The following is a 20080-nucleotide window of genomic DNA, read 5'->3' on the forward strand; positions in this document are numbered from 1 at the left end:
ACACAGCTGAGTGTAATTACGTCTTGCAGCAGTGTGACTTACGGTGCCAAGATACGGCTTAAAAGAAGCTTGGAGGTTGTGTTGTTTTGTTTTTTTTTAAAGAAGGTAATTAGGCTATTAGTTGTCCAAATGGCATAATTCTCTTAAGCCCTTTAAAGAAAAACACTTCCAAAAGGGTCAAGTGTATTTAAAATTAGCCATTATTTATTATGTAGGTGCACAGCCTTTTGCCCACAACTCCTCCAGGAGTTGTTTCTTCTTTTTTTTTTTTTTTAAATAAAATGTTGGTTATGTCTGTCAGAAACAATCTAGTTTTTCAAAGGGGTTCAGAACTGGTTCTTAGGTCAAAAGCAGCCAAATCCCTGGCTTCACAGAAGCTTCTATTTTTCATCTGCGAATGGCTACCCTTGTTCTCCTGGCCTTTGGACAGTCTCTGCTGTGGACCTGGAGAAGGAACTGCCAAAGGCCGTAGAGGCCGCTCTTACTGAGAAAAGTTAAAGTTAAAAAGAGGCAGCGAGCAGTGCGGCTGGATGGAGTCCAGGCCTATGTTGCTGTCTGCGGGATCCAGATCTGCCCTGGGATAGAACCTGCTCACCCTCATGCAGACTGCTGATGGCATGCCACCGCCCTATGCCACCGCCCTATGCCAACCCACGACTCACCCTTTGGGTGTGTCTCATCTTCTAGCTGGAAGATCAGCTTTCTTTTTGCTTTTGTTGGATGTTTTTGAATTGCAAATCAGCCACACCTGACTGTGGTCACATTTTATATCCTAGTAATTGCCCCAGCTTCCAAGGGGAGTTGCATCACTGCAAAGAAGTATAATTACGTCCAAACGTTATTTTTCTTTCATTTTTCTCTACCCTTTCAGTTAATTAAACACTTTGCATTTTATCACCTTGAGCCAAAGTACCTGTGATGCCCTAAGTTGGGGTTTCTGGTGTCGGGTGGTGCAGTTTAGCGAGGGGTACGAACATGGTTTTGGAGTCCTTGCTGTGTGATAATCCATAATCCACGAATTGATTTAGGAAGACCCTGTTTTCCTGTGCCTCATTTTCCCCAACTGTCAACTGCTTCTCTTTTTGATTCCATCAAAGACTGATCACATGAGATATGGAGCCTACAAGTGTAAGGGGTGATGATAATGGTCCATCTGTGGGTGCTGCATGAATACCTAGAAATAATGCATTTCCCCGAGCCGTGCACACAATGATAATTGTCTCACACTTTTAAATCCCTTTATTTTGGGGGGACCATCTAGTATAGTAGACATTTGGAGTTTCTACTTTCCAAATGGCCCATGGGAAGGAATCCTGAGATGTCCAGAGTATCTGAGTTAGCGGAGTGGGAATGTTATGTCATAGTAACAAATGGATTAGTTTATTTCCAGCCCTGCAGGGGCTATGAATTGCTTCTTAAAGTTGTATTTTCCAACACTGTGATGTTTATGTTGCTATGGTGGTGTGTCTCTTGCTTGGGTGTCAGGATTGCCATTGAAAATAGATAGGCCAAAATAACAGCTTAACAGGTGGCTATGTTTTGTGATGTTCATAAAACTGTTTTGTAAAGTAGTCCAGTGCAAGTAAATCATGCAGCTGTGCCCATTTTTTAAAAAACACAGTGCTCTCCTTCCCATTTTATATATAGACGTCCCCCCTCTTTTAAGCATTGCGATGCTGATTTCCTGTAGTAACACTGGGCAAGACTTCAGCTCATTTTATTTCCAGTGGATGCTTTCCTTATTTTATGTAATTGGAGCCCTCTTCCTAAAAATAACCCTTCTTTTCTTAATATGATTCTTTTTATAGCTGAGTACTCTTTATTTAAGGCCTCTTTTTAAATGCGCCACACACACACACACATACGGCTACACACACACACACACTCTCTCTCTCTCTCTCTCTCTCTCTCTCTCTCTCTCTCTGTGTCTCTGTCTCTGTCTCTCTGTCTTTCTTATATTTCCCTGTAGGTATAATCCTTAGTGAATGTGGTAGTAGAAATTGTTTTCCATTGACCTGTCATTAAGCTCTCACCTATTTATGATCATTTTCTTTCTTTTGAGATAAAATCATAGGAAGAGCCCGAGTGTTAACACAGTTCAGCTTCCTACTCACTGTCAGAGTCCTTTCTATAATAATCTTGCACAGCCATCATCTCGCTGTTCAGCTTAAGCACCAGCATGGGAGGGTGCTCGCTCTCTTGTGGTATGAACTCTTCTCTGATTGTCCTTTTTGACAGGTTAGAAGACACTTTCTTATGCTTGGTGATGTCTGCCTCCCTAGGACTTTCATGATCATTCCTCTTTTTCCCCTCTCGAGTGACTCAAATACAAGCCACTTCCATATACCGGCTCTTTAAATATTTAAAGAAATGTCGTCCTTTGTTTTTTTTCTCTTCTACAACTTAATATTCCCAACTCCTCCAGTGATTCACGTTATGAAATGGTTTCCAGACTCCCTCCTCATTCCAGTGGTCCTCCTTTGATACTGTCCTTTAAAACCGTTGAACATAATGCCCCATAACAGAGGGTCAGCAAACTTTTTCTGTAAAAGGCCAGATGGAAATATTTTAGAATTGCAGGTCATAAGGTTTCTGTAGCAGTGACTCAACTCTGACCTGTAATACAAAAGCAGGCAAAGATCATATGTGAATGAATGGGCACCGCTATGTTCACGCTGGGTTCACGGCTGTTGGTCAGAGGTAGTCCTGTGCACCAAAAAGCTTGCTAGTTTGATTCCCAGACAGGGCACATACCTAGGTTGTGGGTTCAATCCCTGATTGGGGTGCATATAGGAGGCAACTGATTGATGTTTCTCTCTCTCATCAATGTTTCTCTTCCTCTCTCTAAAAATCAATCAAATATATCCTTGGATGAGGATTAAAAATTTTTTTATTTATTGACCCTGATATTAGAATTTTATATAATTTTCATGACACCAAATATTATTCTAATTTTGATTTATTCCAACCACTTAGAAATGCAAAACCATTTGTAGCTTGTGGGCCGTACAAAGACAGGCATGGGCTGGGTTTGACCTTAGGTATTGGAGGACCAGTACGGAAAACACGGTAACTGATACTTCATCATCTTATGTTTTGGTGATGCTCAAACATCGGCATCCTCACTGTCAGAAGCTACATGGAGTTGCTTTTGGTGGTCAGGTCTTACCCTGCACGGCTAAGTCTCTTTTACCAATGTGTATGAAATTTAGAAACCCAGCAGCCTCATAGCAACAACAACCATGGGATTTCGAAGTGTAAATGCGATGAATGGCATCTGCTGATTTCAAATTTGACAAAATGTTGTTGATTCTTGTTTCTGTTATTTTGTCATGTTAGCTACTCCTCTTGGCTTAGTGGCAGGTATGGTAAGCATGTCCTTCTTTATCCCAGCCACCGACTTTTCAGTGACATCCCAATGCTAAAATATAGCTCGTAACTGCTTGGTTGCAGAAACCAGTATGCATTTGGGTGTAGAAATGAAGCCTTCAATTATATAAATAAGCTTAAGGATGGATTATGCTCTACTTCCTCATTAGTTTTAATTTTTAAAATAAGGTTCTCATTAGATATTCTGTGAAACAGTTTAACTAAGATGATAATTTAGCATGCAGAGGAGAAAAATTAGTAAATGGCAAAGCCAATTTTTTTTAGTGTCTAAACATTTAATTAAAATTATATATTTGTCTACTTAGCAAGGCTTTGCTTTCACAGGGAGGGCAAAACACAGAGGGCCAACATGCGTGGAACATTCCAGTGTGCCAGGACCGCTGTGTTAATTATTTCATTTCATCCTTGCCGCCACCCTCCAAGGCACATCTTATTATTTTATTTTACAGATCGGGAAATTGAGGCTCACGGGCTTTGCCAAAGTCACACAGACAATCAGTGGAAGAGCTGAATTCAGACCCAGGGCTCTTTGGCTACAAGTTACATTTGCTTACTCCAACAACATCATGGCTTTTTTTTTTTTTTATCCTCATCCGAGGACATTTTTGCATTCACCTTCAGATGGAGCGGGGGGGAGGAGAAACATCCATGTGAGAGAGACACATCAACTAGCTGCCACCCACACAATCCTAACCAGGGCCAGGGACAAACCACAACCGAGGTACGTGCCCTTTGTGGGAACTGAACCTGGGACTCTCTGGTCCATGGGCCGACGCTCTAACCGCTGAGCCAAACCGGCTAGGGCAACACCATTGCTTCTTACAGCCAAAAGGAAGTTGACATTCATTTATTATCAAGTTCATTGTGTCAATATACACAGTTGATCCTAAAATGGATATATATTCCTAAATTATTTATTAGAATGATACATTTTGGAGATGTCTCAGAAACTGTGATATAAAATAAGAATATTGACCTTTTCAATGGAAAGGGAATGTTCAATTTTAAATTATTTGCATTTGCCATATTTTGGTAAAAGTAGAAACATAGATACAAGTTTAGATTACCTTAAAGCTATTATAAATCTTGACGGAAACCTCGATTGTTTTTAGAAAGATTCTGTATTTATCTAGACTACATCTTGCAAAAAAGCACTTCAAGATGTCATGAATGTTCTCATAGAAACTCAGAGAGCCTAGATGAGAATGTGTGATAATCTAAACATATCATTTAAGTCAGGGCTTTAAAAACACGTTGCTTTCGCCCGCTGGAGTGGCTCAGTGGTTGAGCATTGACCCATGGACCAAGAGGTCACAGGTTCAATTCCTGGTCAGGGCACATGTGGGGTAGCGGGCTCAATTCCCATTGGGGAAGGCGGCCAATCGATGTGTCTCTCTCATCGATGTTTCTATCTCTCTCTCCCTCTCCCTTCCTCTCTCCAAAAATCAATAAAAACATTTAAATATTTCATTAAAAACACATTACTTCCAGAGAAAAAGGAAGTCTCGTAGGCATGCCCTAATTCCACGTGTATCCAAGTTCTGAAAAGCAGATTTATAAAAGGGAGATGAAACAAACTTTCAGAATAAAATGTTGAAGCTCCGAAAGTAAAATATATTTCATATTATAATTGTTTAATTGTATGAAATGGGTGCCTTAATAATAGCCGGTGTTGGGAATGACAAAAGCCTTTGCTGAGATTATTCTGTGAGGAAGCTGGTTCATAGAGCTGGTGGCTACTCAGGCTTTCGATTATGAGCTCCTCAGAAGAACGTGGTTGTTACCGCCTCTTTTTATGGTGCTTTTTTTTTTTTAAAAAAGAAAAACTCCTTCATTACATGTGCTAAGATAGGGAAGAGGATTTATTTGCCTTTCTGGCCTTGATTTTCCTCAAATAGAGCCCTGGCTCCTTGCCCTCCAGCACATATATTGGCCTGTCCTGGAGCCATGCACCCAGAAGCTTGCCCAGCCCCCCCAGGTGGCTCGCCCAGCCCCCCGGGTGGCTCGTGGAGCAGTGACCCATGCACCCAGAAGCTCGCCCAGCCCCCCGGGTGGCTCGCCCAGCCCCCCGTTTGGCTCATGGAGCAACGACCCATGCACCCAGAAGCTCGCCCAGCCCCCCGGGTGGCTCGTGGAGCAACGACCCATGCACCCAGAAGCTCGCCCAGCCCCCCGGGTGGCTCGTGGAGCAGCGACCCATGCACCCAGAAGCTCGCCCAGCCCCCCGGGTGGCTCGTGGAGCAGCGACCCATGCACCAAGAGGTTGCCGGTTGGATTGCTGGTCAGGGCACATGCCCAGGTATGAAGCAATATACACATGAACCCATTGTCCAGCTTAATAAGTAGGATGGTACAAGTTCATTTAACACGTTATATGCCCCTCCCTGGATCCCAGGCTTTCTCTGCACATGGTGTCAGAGAGAATGTAATCTTCAACAGCTTACTGTTGCTTTCTATTCAACTTTCAATATATATATTTTTAAATATATTTTTATTGATTTTTAGAGTGAAAGGAAGGGAGAGGGAGAGAGAGAAACATCCATGAGACAGAGATATTGATGGGCTGCACACCCCGCTACTAGGGATCGAGTCCACAACCCAGGCACATGCCCTGACTGGCAGTCGAACTGGCGACTGACCTCTTGGTCTATGGGTTGATGCTCAACCACTGAGTCACACCGATTTTTATGTTGAGATATAATGCACATCCTATGAAATTTACTCCGATTTTTTTTTGCATTTATCTTGAGATAGAGCAGGAGGGAGAGAGGGAGGAAGAGACAGAGACATTGATGTGAGAGAGGCACTTTGAGTGGCTGCCACCCACACGACCTCATCCGGGGCCCGGGACAAACTGCAACCGAGGTACATGCCCTTAGCAGCAATCGAACCCAGGACTCTCTGGTCCACAGGCCGAAACTTTAACCACTGAGCCAAACTGGCCAGGTGCCACTCCTTTTTTTAATCCTCACCTGAGGATGGATGGAGATATATATATATATACATATATATATATATCCTATAACATATATATGAAACATGTATATATATTTTTCATTGGTTCTAGAGAGAGAGGAAAGGAGAGAGAGAGAAACATTGATGTGAGAGAGAAACATGGATCCCATACACCCCCCAGGGACCGATCCCATACACCCCCCACGGGATCGAACCTACAACCTAGGTATGTGCCCTGACTGGAATCGATGCTCTAACCAACTAAGCCACACCAGCCAGGGCTAAAATTCATTCACTGTTTCAAATATATTACAGATCAGTAGTTTTTAGTATATTCACAAGGTTGTGCAACCATCACCACTATCTAATCCTGGAACACTTCTGTCACTCACAGAAAAACCCTGTACCCATTGGCATTCACTTGCCATTCTCTGCTTTCCCCAGCCTTTGGCAACCACTCATCTACTTTGTATCTTTATGGATTTGCATATTCTGGACATTTCATATAAATGAAATTGTATTATATACGGCCTCTTGACTGGCTTCTTTCCCTTGGCATAATGTTTTCAAGGTTCATGCATGTTGTTGCATGAATCAGCACCTCATTCTTTTTTGAGGTTGAATTTCATTATATGGATAGACCATATTTTGTTGATCTGATCATCATTTAATGGACATTTGGGGTTTTCCACTTTTTAGCTTTAAGAATACTGATGCTGCCCTGGCCGGTTTTGCTCAATGGTTAGAGAGTCGGCCTGTGGTCCAGTATGACCCGGGTTCGGTTCCCGCTAAGGGCGCGTACTTCAGTTGCAGTTTGTCCCTGGCCCTGGTTGGGTCGTGTGGGTGGCAACCACTCGATGTGTCTCTCTCCCCCCCCTTCTCTCTCCCTTCGCTCTATCTGAATAAAAAATGGAAAAATATCCTCAGGTGAGGATAAAAATAAATAAATAAAATTTGAAAAATGTAAAGATTGAGGGAAAAAATAAATCTAACTATACATTTTTGAGAAACATAACCAAAACCAAGATACACACAAAAGGGTAAAAATAAAAAGATAGGCAAAGAAATAATGGTGAAAGGAGCAGTGAGGAGGACAATGATAATCCTACTAATATTGGACAGAGTAGAATTCACTTTTTTTTTTTATTCTCACCAGAGGACATTTTTCCATTTTTTGTTCAGGTACAGTGGGAGGGAGAGAGAGGAACAGAGAGAGAGAGAAACATCGACGTGAAAGGAACACATCAAGTGGCTGCCACCCGCACAACCGACCAGGGCTGGGGACAAACTGCAACCGAGGTACGTGCCCTTAGCAGGAACCGAACCCGGATCTCTCAGGACCGCAGGCCGACGCTCTAACCACTGAGCCAAACCGGCCAGGGCTCGATGAGTCCCTTTCACGTCAATGTTTCTCTCTCTCTCTCTTCCTCTCTCTCCCTCCCACTCTCTCTGAACAAAAAATGGAAAAATGTCCTCGGGTGAGGATAAAAAAAAAATAGAATACTGATGCTATGAACATTCATCTACAGACTTTTGTTTGAACACCAATTTTTAATTCTTTTGGATATATACCATATGAAAATTCTGTTTAACTTATTGAGGAGCCACCAAACTGTTTCCCACAGTTGATGCACTATTTTAGATTCCCACCAGCAGTGTATGAGGGGTCAATGTTTCCACATCCTTGCCAACACTTGTTACTGTCTTTTGATTCTAGTCATCCCAGTGGGTGTGACAGAGTATCTCATTGTGGTGTTGATTTGCATTTCCTTAATGATAAATAATATTTAACATCTTTTCATGTGCTTATTGGCTTTTGGGTATATCTTTAAAGAAATTTCTTTTCGCCCTGGCGGGTTTGGCTCAGCACTTAGAGCGTCAGCCCATGGTCCAGAGAGTCCTGGGTTCGGTGTCCACTCAGGGCACCTACCTTGGTTGCAGTTTGTCCCCGGCCCCGGTTGGGGTTGTGTGGGTGGCAACCACTCGATGTGTCTATCTCACATCGATGTTTCTCTCTTTTCCTTCCTCTCTCCCTCCCGCTCCATCTGAAGATAAATGCAAAAAAAAAAGAAAGAAAGAATTTCTTTTCAAGTTATTTGTTCTTTTATTGTTGGGTTGAAGGAGTTCTTTCTGTAATCTGGATGTTAGACTCTTGTCAGGTACATGATTTGCGAATATTTTCTTTCATTCTGTGGGTTGTCTTTTCACTTTTTTGATACTGTCCTTTGAAGCACAAAAGTTTTAAATTTTGATGCAGTCTAATGTATCTATTTTCCTTTGGTTCCTTGTGCTTTGGGTGTAATACCTAAGAAACTATTCCCTAATCCAAGGTCATAAACATTATGCTTATGCTGTCTTCTAAGGGTTTTATAGTTTAAGTGCTTACATTTAGGTCTAAAGTCCATTTTGAATTAATTTTTGTATATGGAATAGGGAAGTAGTACAAGTTCATTCTTATGCATGTGGCTCTCCATTTGTCCCAGTCATTTGTTGAAAAGACTATCTTTTCCCATTGTATTGCAGAACTGGCTCTTTTTCACTCATTGTTTTTTGGGGTATGATTTTGTGTGTGTGTGTTAATTCTCACCCAAGAATATTTTTCCATTGATTTTTAGATAGAATGGAAGGAAGTGGGGGAGGGAGGGAGGGAGAGAGAGAGGGAGAAACATCAATGTGTGAGATACACATGGATTGGTTGCCTTTCACATGCATCCCAACCGGGGCCTGGGATCGAACCTGCCAATCAGGTACATGCCCTCGACCGGGAATCAAACCTGAGACCCTTCTATCTGCAGGGTAGATCTCTAACCACTAAGCAAAACCAGCCAGGGCTTTCACTCAACATTTTGATCTTGACATTCATATAACGATAATTCCTTCATATTTATGGCTGTATAGTATCATTTATGTGAATCTGTCATAATGTATTTTCCATTCTTTGATTCACGTACCATGTGTTGTTTCCAGAGTCGTTTCTATGAACACTGTTGCTGGGAACATGCTTCGTGTTTCTTACACATGTGAGAGTGTCTTTCTAGGGAGTATGCCTGGGAGGGTAGAGGGATGTACATGTTTTCCAAAGTGATTGTAATGTTTATACTGCTCTCATCTATGTATGAGAGTTACCTTTGGGAAAAGTGTTTTTAAACATTCTGTTTGTTTAGGGTCTCTTTGAAAACAGTCATTACCCAAAGGAAAGAAATAGTGTTTGCAAGTGAAATTTGCCTTTTAGGCTTCTGATAGTTTGTTAGTAAAAATGACTTTAAACAAGCAAAAGGTCAATAGCTGGAGAACCTAGTGTGTAATTAGTATGTCTCTAAATTTGTAAATTATTAGTGTGAGGCTTAAACAGCTCTTGGGCTGGTTGAGAGGGTGAAGCTTTTTGCTGATAGTAAATGAGCGGTGTGCTCATTAAAGCTTCAGCGGAACAGCCTGCTCCTGCTCTTTGACTTCGAGTCCAGAGCAAGTATAATATAGCAGTTGGTAGAATCAGAGTATGAGGGTGTGGAAGGCATGCTTCCCTCTCTTGGTCCCTAAACCTAAGCCTAGCCCTAGCCCTACCCCAGGTCCTAGCTCTAACCCTAAGCGTATCCTCATCAGAGAAGCATGTGGGGGCTGTTCCAGCTCACAGTGGGGTTCTGGACAGGATGCCAGTTATGGTGCAAGAGTGAGGGTGGGGGAGGAGAGGAGGAAATTGGCAGCATACTCCAGCCCTAGGGGCACTGGAATAAGTCGTCAGGTCTGTATTAAAAAACTAGAACTGCTTGGCCAGCTTGAGTTTGAGTTTGACTCAGAGTTTGAGTGTCGACCCATGCACCAATCGGTTGCTGGTTTGATTCCCCATCAGGGCACATGCCCATGTGGTGGGCCAAATCCCCAGTGGGGTCATGCAGGAGGCAGCCCATTGGTGTTCTCTCCCATCCATGTTTCTATCTCTCTGTCCCTCTCTCCTCCTCTCTCTAAAAACAAAATCAATAAAGAAAAAAAAAGTTAAAAAACTAGAACTCACCTTGACCAGTTTGGCTCGGTGGTTATAGCATCGGCCTGTGGACCAGAGGGTTTCAAGTTCGATTCCTGGTCAAGGGTATACCTGTGTTGCAGGTTCAGTCCTTAGCCCCAGTTGGGGTTGTACGGGAGGCAGCCAATCGATGTGTTTCTCTCACATCAATGTTTCTCTCTCTCCCTCCCTCCCTTCCACTCTATCTAAAAAAAAAATCAATGGAAAAATGTCCTCAAGTGAGGACTAACAAAAAAACACAAACAAACAAACAAAAAAACAATTGGAACTCAAATACAAGGAAGCAACTTGATCTCAGGAATAAGTTGATGTTAGGACTAGTGCAATAAACTGAATGTTCATGTCCCTCCCCAAATTTATATGTTGAAATCGAACCCCCAATATGATGGTGTTTGGAGGTGGGACCTTTTAGAGGTGATAAGGTCAGAAGGGTGGAGCCCTTATGAATGAGATTAGTGTCTTTATAAAAGAGATCCCGGAGAACCCCCTGGCCCTTCCTCCCTGTGAGGACACAGAGAGGAGACAGCCCTTGGTGAACCAGAAAGTAGGCCCTCACCAGATCCTGAATGTGCCTGTGTGTTGATCTTGGACTGCCCAGCCTCCAGAACTGTGAGAAATCAGATCCTGTTTATAAGCCACCCAGTCTGTGGTGTTCTGTTATAGCAGCCCAGATGGGCTGAGACAACTGTTATTAGAACTGGTGCACAGGAGCTTAATAAAGAACTTGGTGGGCTTGACCTTGTTCCTCCCACAGAGAGGAATAATGGCTGTCTTAATATGGGCTAAGTATTTATATTATTGTGTTTAATCCACCCAGAAATCCTATGAAGTGGAGTCTGTTGCTGCCCCATGTTACAAATGGAGAAACTGAGGTACAGCCAGTGAGTGGGAGAGCCAGATTTGAACCCAAACATTCTGACTCCAGAGCCCAAGCTTCTCCACCATGGTTCCTCTAGACTAGTGGTTCTCAACCTGTGGGTCGCGACCCCTTTGGGGGTCGAACGACCCTTTCACAAGGGTCGCTTAAGATATAACAGTAGCAAAATGACAGTTATGAAGTAGCAACGAAAGTAATTTTATGGTTGGGGGGTCACCACAACATGAGGAACTGTATTAAGGGGTCACGGCATTAGGAAGGTTGAGAACCACTACCCTAGACAAAATCTGTGGGGTAGGGAGTCAAATAATCGTGGTTTCTTATCTTCACTTCAACATCATACTATATTTCTGACCTCAGACAAGTCAACTACATTTTCTGTGCCTCAGAGTGTCCTTGTTTATAAAAGGAGCCTGGTCTGCAGGTCGCATATGGAAGTGCCTCACACCTGGTCTAGCCTGCAGTAGGTACTCAGTAAGAATTCATTAATTAATAGTGCTTCTACTAATAAACTTTCCAAACAGAGGACAGCACTTGGCCTGCAGCCCAGGACAGGGTTTAATGTGTGTGTGAGGATCAGGTTGTTTATCTGCGGGAGAAGAGAGACAGGAAGGTCAAAATTCCAAGCAGGTTCTAACAAAACCAGGCGGTCCTGACACTGTCCCCAGGATGCCTGGAGTTAACCAGCTCAACTCAAGACAAGATTAAAATCTCACTCACTCTTGTTTGCATGTCTGTGATTATGCTCCTGGTCTCCCATCATCTTTTTTTTTTTTAATCCTCACCCGAGGACATTTTTCCATTTTTTATTCAGATAGAGTGGGAGGGAGAGAGAGCTAGAGAGAGAGAGAGAAACATCGACGTGAAAGGGACACATCGAGTGGCTGCCACCCACACAACCAACCAGGGCCGGGGACAAACTGCAACCGAGGCACGCGCCCTTAGTGGGAACCGAACCCGGGTCTCTCAGGACTGCAGGCTGACGCTCTAACCGCTGAGCCAAAACGGCCAGGGCATCTCCCATGATCTTACACAGACTCCAACTTAATTCAGAGAAGAAGCAGGAAGATGATAAGGACTCACTATTTATTTTCTCACGTGTTTCTCTTTATACTTAAGTTTCTTTTACATTATTTTCTATTTGCAGATCTCTTTCTAGTTCCTGTCTATTTTTTCTCCGTTACAGTTTTCCTCTGTAATCGGTTACTGGATCTAACGTCAGTGTATTTGAGGACGGAAGAGAAATGGAAAGCATAGGTGTAGAAAGAGATGACAGTGGAGAATTGAATTTATTGTTCCCCTTTTTCCAATATGAAACTAAAGCTGGAGATTAGATTATTCAGAAAGAGAATTCAGTGTTTTCCAAACTGCTTATAAGAATGACTTGGTGTCACCTGATTCAGTACTTCTGAGAAAAGGATACATGAATTAATTTGTATTCTTAGTAAATACTTGCCATGACTATAATAAACCAAATATGGGAATCAAACTTAAACCTTCTTTAGATAAAGCCCCCAAGTTCAATCCATTAGCTTAGTTGTAGAATTACTGAATATTTTTAATATTGACATATACCAAACAAAATTTTTTTATAAAGCACTTAATTTTTTTTTTATTATGGAAAAGTTAAAAAGTACACAAAAATAGAGAGAATGGTGTGAAAGTCCTCTATGTATCCATAAGCAGACTCACTAGTTTATCAACCATGGCCAAGTATGGACATGCTTTTGAAAGAGAACAGAGGAGTCATTAAATAGTAAAGTCAGGAACTGAAAGTGACTGTGCCTGCTTTATTTGTAACACTCAAAATCTGGACAAAACCAGCTGTCAATCAACAGCTGAATGTGTCAACCAATGTGGTAGATCCATTCAATGGAATTCAACAACAAAAAAGAACACATCGTACACACAACAACATGGAAGAAATTGCAAAATAATTATGCTGAATGAAAAAAGTCAGACAAAAGAGTACATGCTTATGATCCTGCTTCTGTAAAAATTCTAGAAAATGTCAACTAATCTTTAGTGATTGAAAGTAGATCAGTGATTCCTTGTAACAGGGTTGGGCATGGGGAATTATAGGGAGGAAGGGATGATAAAGCACACAGATACTTTTCACAGTTGATGAACACATTCATTATCTTGATTGTGGTGATGGTTTCACATGTGTTTATTAACCTGTGTGTACTTTAAATATGTGTAGCTTATTGTATGTTAAATATACCTTGATAAAGCTGTTTTTAAAAAAGGTGATTGTACTGGAAAGAAAGAAATTTCATTCCTGATTTTTTTGTTTTATCCAACCTAAACAAATTTAGATCTCTTAATCATACTTTCAAGAATTCATAAAGTTGGGAGGCCTTTTTCTGGATCCAAAAACAAAATTTTCTAATATATGTGATGAGTTTATCTTAATGTCTCAAATTTGGATGAACTGAATGTCTTTGCTGTCTCTCTTCAGTCACGGCACCAGAAAAGCCTGTATTGTCTCCAGAAAGTCCCAGAATTTGCTCAGCTGTTTTCGTGTGTTTGTGAAAAAACTATTTTTTCTTTTCCTTCCATTGGGGAAGTCGAACATTGTTTTTCTTTTTAGGATTTAAAGGACTTGTAAACAGAATGACCACTGTCTGGTATCTTCCACCTTGTGGCCACTCAATTTTTATGGAAAATATCTGGAGGACATTAAAAATCTGGCCGGGGGCGGGGTGAAATCCAGGCAGTCGTAGAAACACAGAACTGTGGAAGCCAAAGGGGCCTTAGAATTCATTTTGTCTAATCCCCTCATCTTACTGATGAGGAAACTGAGGCACAGACAGGCAGGCAGCGTGATTGGTTTCCAGAGCTAGCAGGGGCTGAGCTGAATGTGGGCTCCCCCTGCCTCTTGGTCCATTAACTTTCTTACTCCAAGCGTTTCTTCCTCTCATTCTTCATTACGTCCACCATGCCATCTGTCTCTGGCCAATCATGAACCATAAAAAAAAGTCCATCATTTGGTCGTGCATACTGTATGGGGCCTTGCCCAATAACCCTGTGGTCCTTATAAAGGGGGAGCTTCTGTTGAATGTTTCCGACTGTTTCCTACCTGACACCAGTATTAAGAAAAGGTCTCTTATTTCCACTTCCAGCTTTGTGTTGACCAGACCCCTGAATAAAAATAGGCCTTTCTGTTTCCGTAAGAGAGAGAAACGCATGGAGTCTTTTTGCCCCACTTCCATTCAGTCTTCATTTCGATGATGCACGGATCAGAAGTTTACTTAGCCCCGGGAGATTTCCTCCTTCAGTTGGCATCCGCAGAATCGTTCATAACCTCCGTGTGGACAGTGGCTAAGTTTGAAAATGACTGACAGACTGACTGAGCGTTGGTGAGGGGGCAGAGCACCTGAACTCTCGGGTGTCACTGTTGGGTGGCAAAATAATACAGCCACTCTGGAGAACATTTTGGAATTTCCTTATAAAGTTAAACATGGACTTATTCTATGGTCTAGCAATCTCATTCCCAGCCCCCCACCCCGAGAAATAAAGATACATGTTTACACAAAAGATCCATAAGAAAATATTTATAGCAGCTTTATACATAACCATGGAAAAGCTGGAAACAAGACAGTGTTCATCAGCTGACGGGAAGGTAGACCCACAGTGGTACAGCCAGTCAGTGGAAATAGGGTGCTGCTCAGCATGCTGGGAAGGAACACACTCCAACATGGATGGATTTCAGAAGCATTATACAAAGTGAAAGGAGCTAGACACGAAAGGAAATATTTGTATGACATTCTGGAAAAGATAAAGTTATAGGAACAAAAATCAGATCAGTGGCTGCCAGAGGCTGGTGGCAACAGAAGAGGTTAGTGACCAAGGGACAGAAGGAAATGTCCTCGTGGGCACGTTTTTGGAGTAAAAGAAATGTGCTCTGTTGGGTGGTGTTTAAACAACTGTATGTCAAAATTGATTGAACTGTATATACTTTTAAAAGAATGAATTTTATTGTATTAGTTATATTACATCTCAGTAAACCTAACCTAAAAAAAAACAAACAAACCCACACACCCACTCACCTTGATGGTGTCCCACTCCCTACAGAATCAAGTCCAAACTGTCCAACACCAATTTCCTTACAGAATGGAATGTCAACCAACTTCACAGCTTATTCATTCTTATTCAGCCGTGCAACAAATACTCATTCACTGGCCGCCGCATCAGGTCCTGTTAAGTGCTGTTAAGCCCCGGCCTCAGCCCCAGTCCTCGTGCATTTGAGAGCAGGGCTCTGCAGAATGCATTCTGTGGGCCAGTTCCTGTTCGCCACCTGTTTCTGTAAATAAAGTTTTATGGAACACAGTCACACTCACATTTGTGTCTTATCTATGGCTTTCATGCTATAATCATCAAGCTGAGTAAGTGTGACCGAGGCCATAGGACTGCAAAGCCTAAAATATTCACCAGCTGGTTCTTTAAGTGTGCTAACGCCTCGTTTAGAGTAGAGGCAGACAGGGAACAACAACAAAAATAAACCCAAACAGATAGGGATCCTGGCAAATCCCGATCAGCGCTATGCCCTGGGAGAAGGACGGGCAAAAGGGAACCTCTTGCTGCAGGGTGCTTCCCATGCGTCCTAACCGGTCGGTTGGAATTCTCATCATTCGCCCAGCCTATTCCGTGTTTGCCTGCCTGTGTCTTTGCACACACTTGCTGCCCTCCGCCACTGTCCCAGTTCTACCCACCCTTCAGGGCCTAGCTGAAATTCGGTATTCTCCAGGGAGTTTTCCCATCTCCCCTGTCGTAATTCATTTCTCTCCTTTCTTTGGTCAGCTCGTGAACCCCCTCTGGGTGTCACTTCCATTAGATTATAAGTTTCCTACTAACAAGACCCCTGTCACATTCTTCTCTGAGTCTCTTGGGTCAGCACAGCCTCTTGTACAAGGAGTCCAGGCCCCTTCGTGTGACATTTAAAGTCCTTCTGGGCAGACTTCTCCCAGCGTCCTCCTCTGTGCCTCCCTTATATCCTGTGCTCTGGCCAAATCAAACTAATTATGGTTCCCCAAATGTACCATGGAGCTAACTTTTAATATCTCTTCTTTTTATTGCCTTGACTTTCTCGAAAATCAGAGCTAATGAAATGTTGACTATTACAGTTACATGGACATGCTTGTAAAATGGCCTTGACATGCTTTTAATAAATGAAATCTTAAGATGTTACCTCTTTTCGAACACAGAAACTCATCTGACTTGATTCTTTCTGCAGCTTGGTAACATTTTCTGAAGATCATGCTGTACCCTTCCTTCTTCTGGATGATGTGCAAAGAACTTCGGTCAAGAGCAGTCAAGTCCTGACTTAGATGCTATAGATATGCAACGGTCACATATGTCAGAGTAAAAACGTTGGCTTTTAAAAACTGCGTTTGCCTGAAGAGCACGCCTGAATGTGTTTATATTTATCATATGTGTCAGATGTATCGCTCTTTACTGAAATTTGCTCATATGTTGAAGAACAATACCAGATTGAAGGCACAGCAATATCAGTGTTACATATGGATTAATGTGGAAAGTAGCATGGGTATGACAGGAGTCTGATGAACACAGATACCAACTCTGAAAAATTCATTTCACTTTCCAAGTAAGGCTGTGTCTGTTTTTGTACATAAATGTACACTCCCTTTTCATTGGTCGTTTGTATTGCTGTTTTATTTACTGTGGAGTTTTGCATAATCTCACTCACTGTAAGCTTAGTTTAAGATCCTTTTGTAGCTATCTAGGAAAAACAAGGCAGTCATGGGGAGCTGGGGCAAATGCAGTGTATTTCTGCCTTAATGCTTGGGCCCCCCTGCCTGTTATTGGGGTTTCCAGGTTCCGGAAAGCTGATGGACCGGGGTAGGGGCCTGCCATCCTTGAAAAGTTCAGCTTTTGCTGTACCATACACCTCTTTTTTTGTGTGTTTTCAATACATTATTTACTCATTTAACTACCATACACCTTTTATTTAATGTGGCATCTACATCACCATTAAAGAAGACCTATATCAATGACCTAAGTTGTTTCTATTTATTTATTTATAATTGTTTTTAACCCTCACCCGAGGATATATTTTTCCGTTTATCATCAGAAAGAGTGGGAGGGAGAGAGAGAAACATCGATGTGAGAGAGACACATCCACTGGTTGCCTCTCGCACGACCCGACCAAGGCCAGGACAAATTGCAACCAAGGTACGCGCCCTTGACCTGAATCGAACCCTCAACTCATTAGTCCACAGTCTGATGCTCTAACCACGGAGCCAAACTGGCCAGGGCCCTAAATTGTTTTTAAAAGGAAGTTGTCACAACATCCAGGACCCATGTGGTATCAGCAAGAAAAGCAGAGGCAGTTAAATTGATTTACATATAATCTCTTGGTGGCCCGCCTTCCTGGGTCCGCTAAAGGCTGTTACTCCACAAACCTAGAGTATGTAAAGGCCTGGATTGAATTTACTTTCTACACAATTCGGGATGTCTTATGCTGCGGATCATGTGTGTATTTGCACACTTTTTTTTTTTTTTTTTTTTTATCCTCACCCGAGGACATTTTTCCATTTTTTGTTTAGATAGAGCGGGAGGGAGAGAGAGGAAGAGAGAGAGAGAGAAACATAGACGTGAAGGGACACATAGAGTGGCTGCCACCCGCACAACCTCAACCAGGGCCGGGGACAAACTGCAACCGAGGTACGTGCCCTTAGCGGGAACCGAACCCGGGTCTCTCAGGACCGCAGGCCAACGCTCCAACCGCTGAGCCAAACCGGCCAGGGCTGCACACTTTTTAAATAACTTGTCAGCTGTCCTGATAGTGGACCTTTGCGGTCAATACTACTGTCAAGGTCTCCCTAGTCCCCCGCACATGTGGGAGTTCCCCCTGCTTGGTCAGTGGAATGAGGCAGTGTGTTGGGGTATACGTTCCTTGGGAAGTGTGTGTCAGAAATCTCCTTGCCAGATGATTTGGGTCGTAAGGCTCCCAAGCGCAGGACCTCATTATTAGGAGATGATTAGACAGTCGATTAAGATCTTATTGCTTTGCAGGTTATGCAAAGCTTCCAATACCTTTTTTTTTTTTTTTTTTTAATCCTCATCCGAGGACATTTTTCCATTTTTTTGTACAGACAGAGTGGGAGGAAGAGAGAGGAAGAGAGAGAGAGAGAAACATCGATGCGAAAGGGACACATCGAGTGGCTGCCACCCGCACGACCAACCAGGGCCGGGGACAAACTGCAACCGAGGTACATGCCCTTAGCGGGAACCGAACCCGGGCCTCTCCAGACCGCAGGCGACGCTCTAACCGCTGAGCCAAACCGGCCAGGGCCCAATACCTATTTTTTTATTAGAAACCAAATTTCTAACTTGTGCAGTTGGTTTGTTTATGGCAGCGCTGCTCGGCCAGTCCTTGAGAGAAGACAATTTTGCACTGAAATGGAATAGACTAACTTTGCTTAGTAAATAGTGACTGAAAAATTACAGCGCAGGGAAATGAAATTGTGGTGTTTCGTGCGAAAGCTTCGTATCACAAGAGAATTCCATTTTGCATTCTTTGGGTAGGTGGGCAGATGTCTGTTCCGTGAAGCAGTCTCCTGGAAGGGAGGAAACAGAAAAGAAAGAAATCAGCAACCGAGGATGGTGTCATTTTAGGAATTTGCTTGATGAATCACGATGAAAATGAATGCCGTTGACCGGAGAAAACAGGCGCTGGTGATGCCTTGGGTCGCGTTCAGGGATCCCCGGGAGAATTGAGGTGGAGCTTGGCTTTACAATGAGCTCCTTTCATGCGAGCTTCTCTGGTAAGGGGCAGAGGACAGCAACAACCTCTTTGCCCAGATTAACACTGGATTGTTAATCCCGTGAAATGAAGCCGACTGACTCGCAACCACAAGTTAAAGCTTGCTTAGGGGAAGAGGGGAAAGGGAGAGGAAAATCTGAGAGCAAGGAGAAAGATGGCAAGAGGAAGTTGGCAGAGACAGGCAAGTCCAGGGGGGAGAGGGGAATAGTTACCTGTGCTGGAGAAGTAGAAACTTCCCAATTGTTCCATCAGCTCATTGGCATGGGTTCTAGAAGTTTCCAGGTTCTAGGGGGGGAGCAGAGATAGGGTGCACTCCCTGCTAAGACAGATTTATATCCAGCAAACATCTCAAGTTGCTGTGCCAGGCTTACGAGTCCTTCTCAGTGTCCTTGTCTCAAACTTTGTGTGCCGGTACATGCCTCAGATCTATGAGCCAATACCATCTTTATATACCTCCTGGGGACCCTTTCTAAAAAATGGTATCAGGAAAATGCTGGGAACGGGAAGTCCCTCTTTTTCCTGAATTACAGAGTAAATTGACTCATTAATATAGAAATCTTGGTTCCAGAACAGCCCACTTCTGGCTACACATAAGGCACAGAGTTCTCAGAGATAAGTTATGCCCTCATTTCCCTTTGGCCCACGGGCCTGACATTAGCCTGTCTTTGATCCCCGAGGGGCGTCAGGAAAGTAATGCTTTTCAGATCAAAGTGGAAAAAAAGGCAGTCTGTGGAAGGGAATATATTTTATTGATCAATGATTAGTGAGTCTTTTTATGACACACTTTGTATTAAATACGATTTCCAAACCTTCAAAGGAAGGTTCTCGGGAATTAACTAATCACAGCCTGTCAGCATTGCTCCCAAATGCAACAGAGGCACTGGAGCAAAACTTTCAATACGTGGCCAAGTTTCTAAATTCTTGGGGGACACACAGAGATGAACCAGTCCGGTTTTCTACTTGTGTTTCTATTTCCATTGCATCTCCTGACATTTCGTCTATTGTTTCTCACCATAGAAGCATTTAGTGTCTTGGTACTCGGGCTTATTTT

General features: G+C 42.8%; 1 protein-coding gene across 3 annotated transcripts in view; it reads left to right on the forward strand.

Moving 5' to 3' along the window:
- The window catches only part of PITPNC1 (phosphatidylinositol transfer protein cytoplasmic 1), a 227088-nt gene that overhangs the window by 15026 nt on the left and 191982 nt on the right, over positions 1-20080 (forward strand). The window contains exon 1 of one of the 3 annotated variants that reach the window (XM_036267864.1): positions 16473-16848. The exons of the other annotated variants lie outside the window; for them this stretch is intronic. The gene's annotated coding sequence lies outside the window, so the exon portion shown is untranslated. Of the gene's footprint in view, positions 1-16472; positions 16849-20080 lie in introns of those variants that run through there. 3 annotated transcript variants of the gene reach the window in all.

This window comes from Molossus molossus, unplaced genomic scaffold, assembly GCF_014108415.1.
Source record: "Molossus molossus isolate mMolMol1 unplaced genomic scaffold, mMolMol1.p scaffold_m16_p_19, whole genome shotgun sequence".
NCBI classification, from domain to species: Eukaryota; Metazoa; Chordata; class Mammalia; order Chiroptera; family Molossidae; genus Molossus; species Molossus molossus.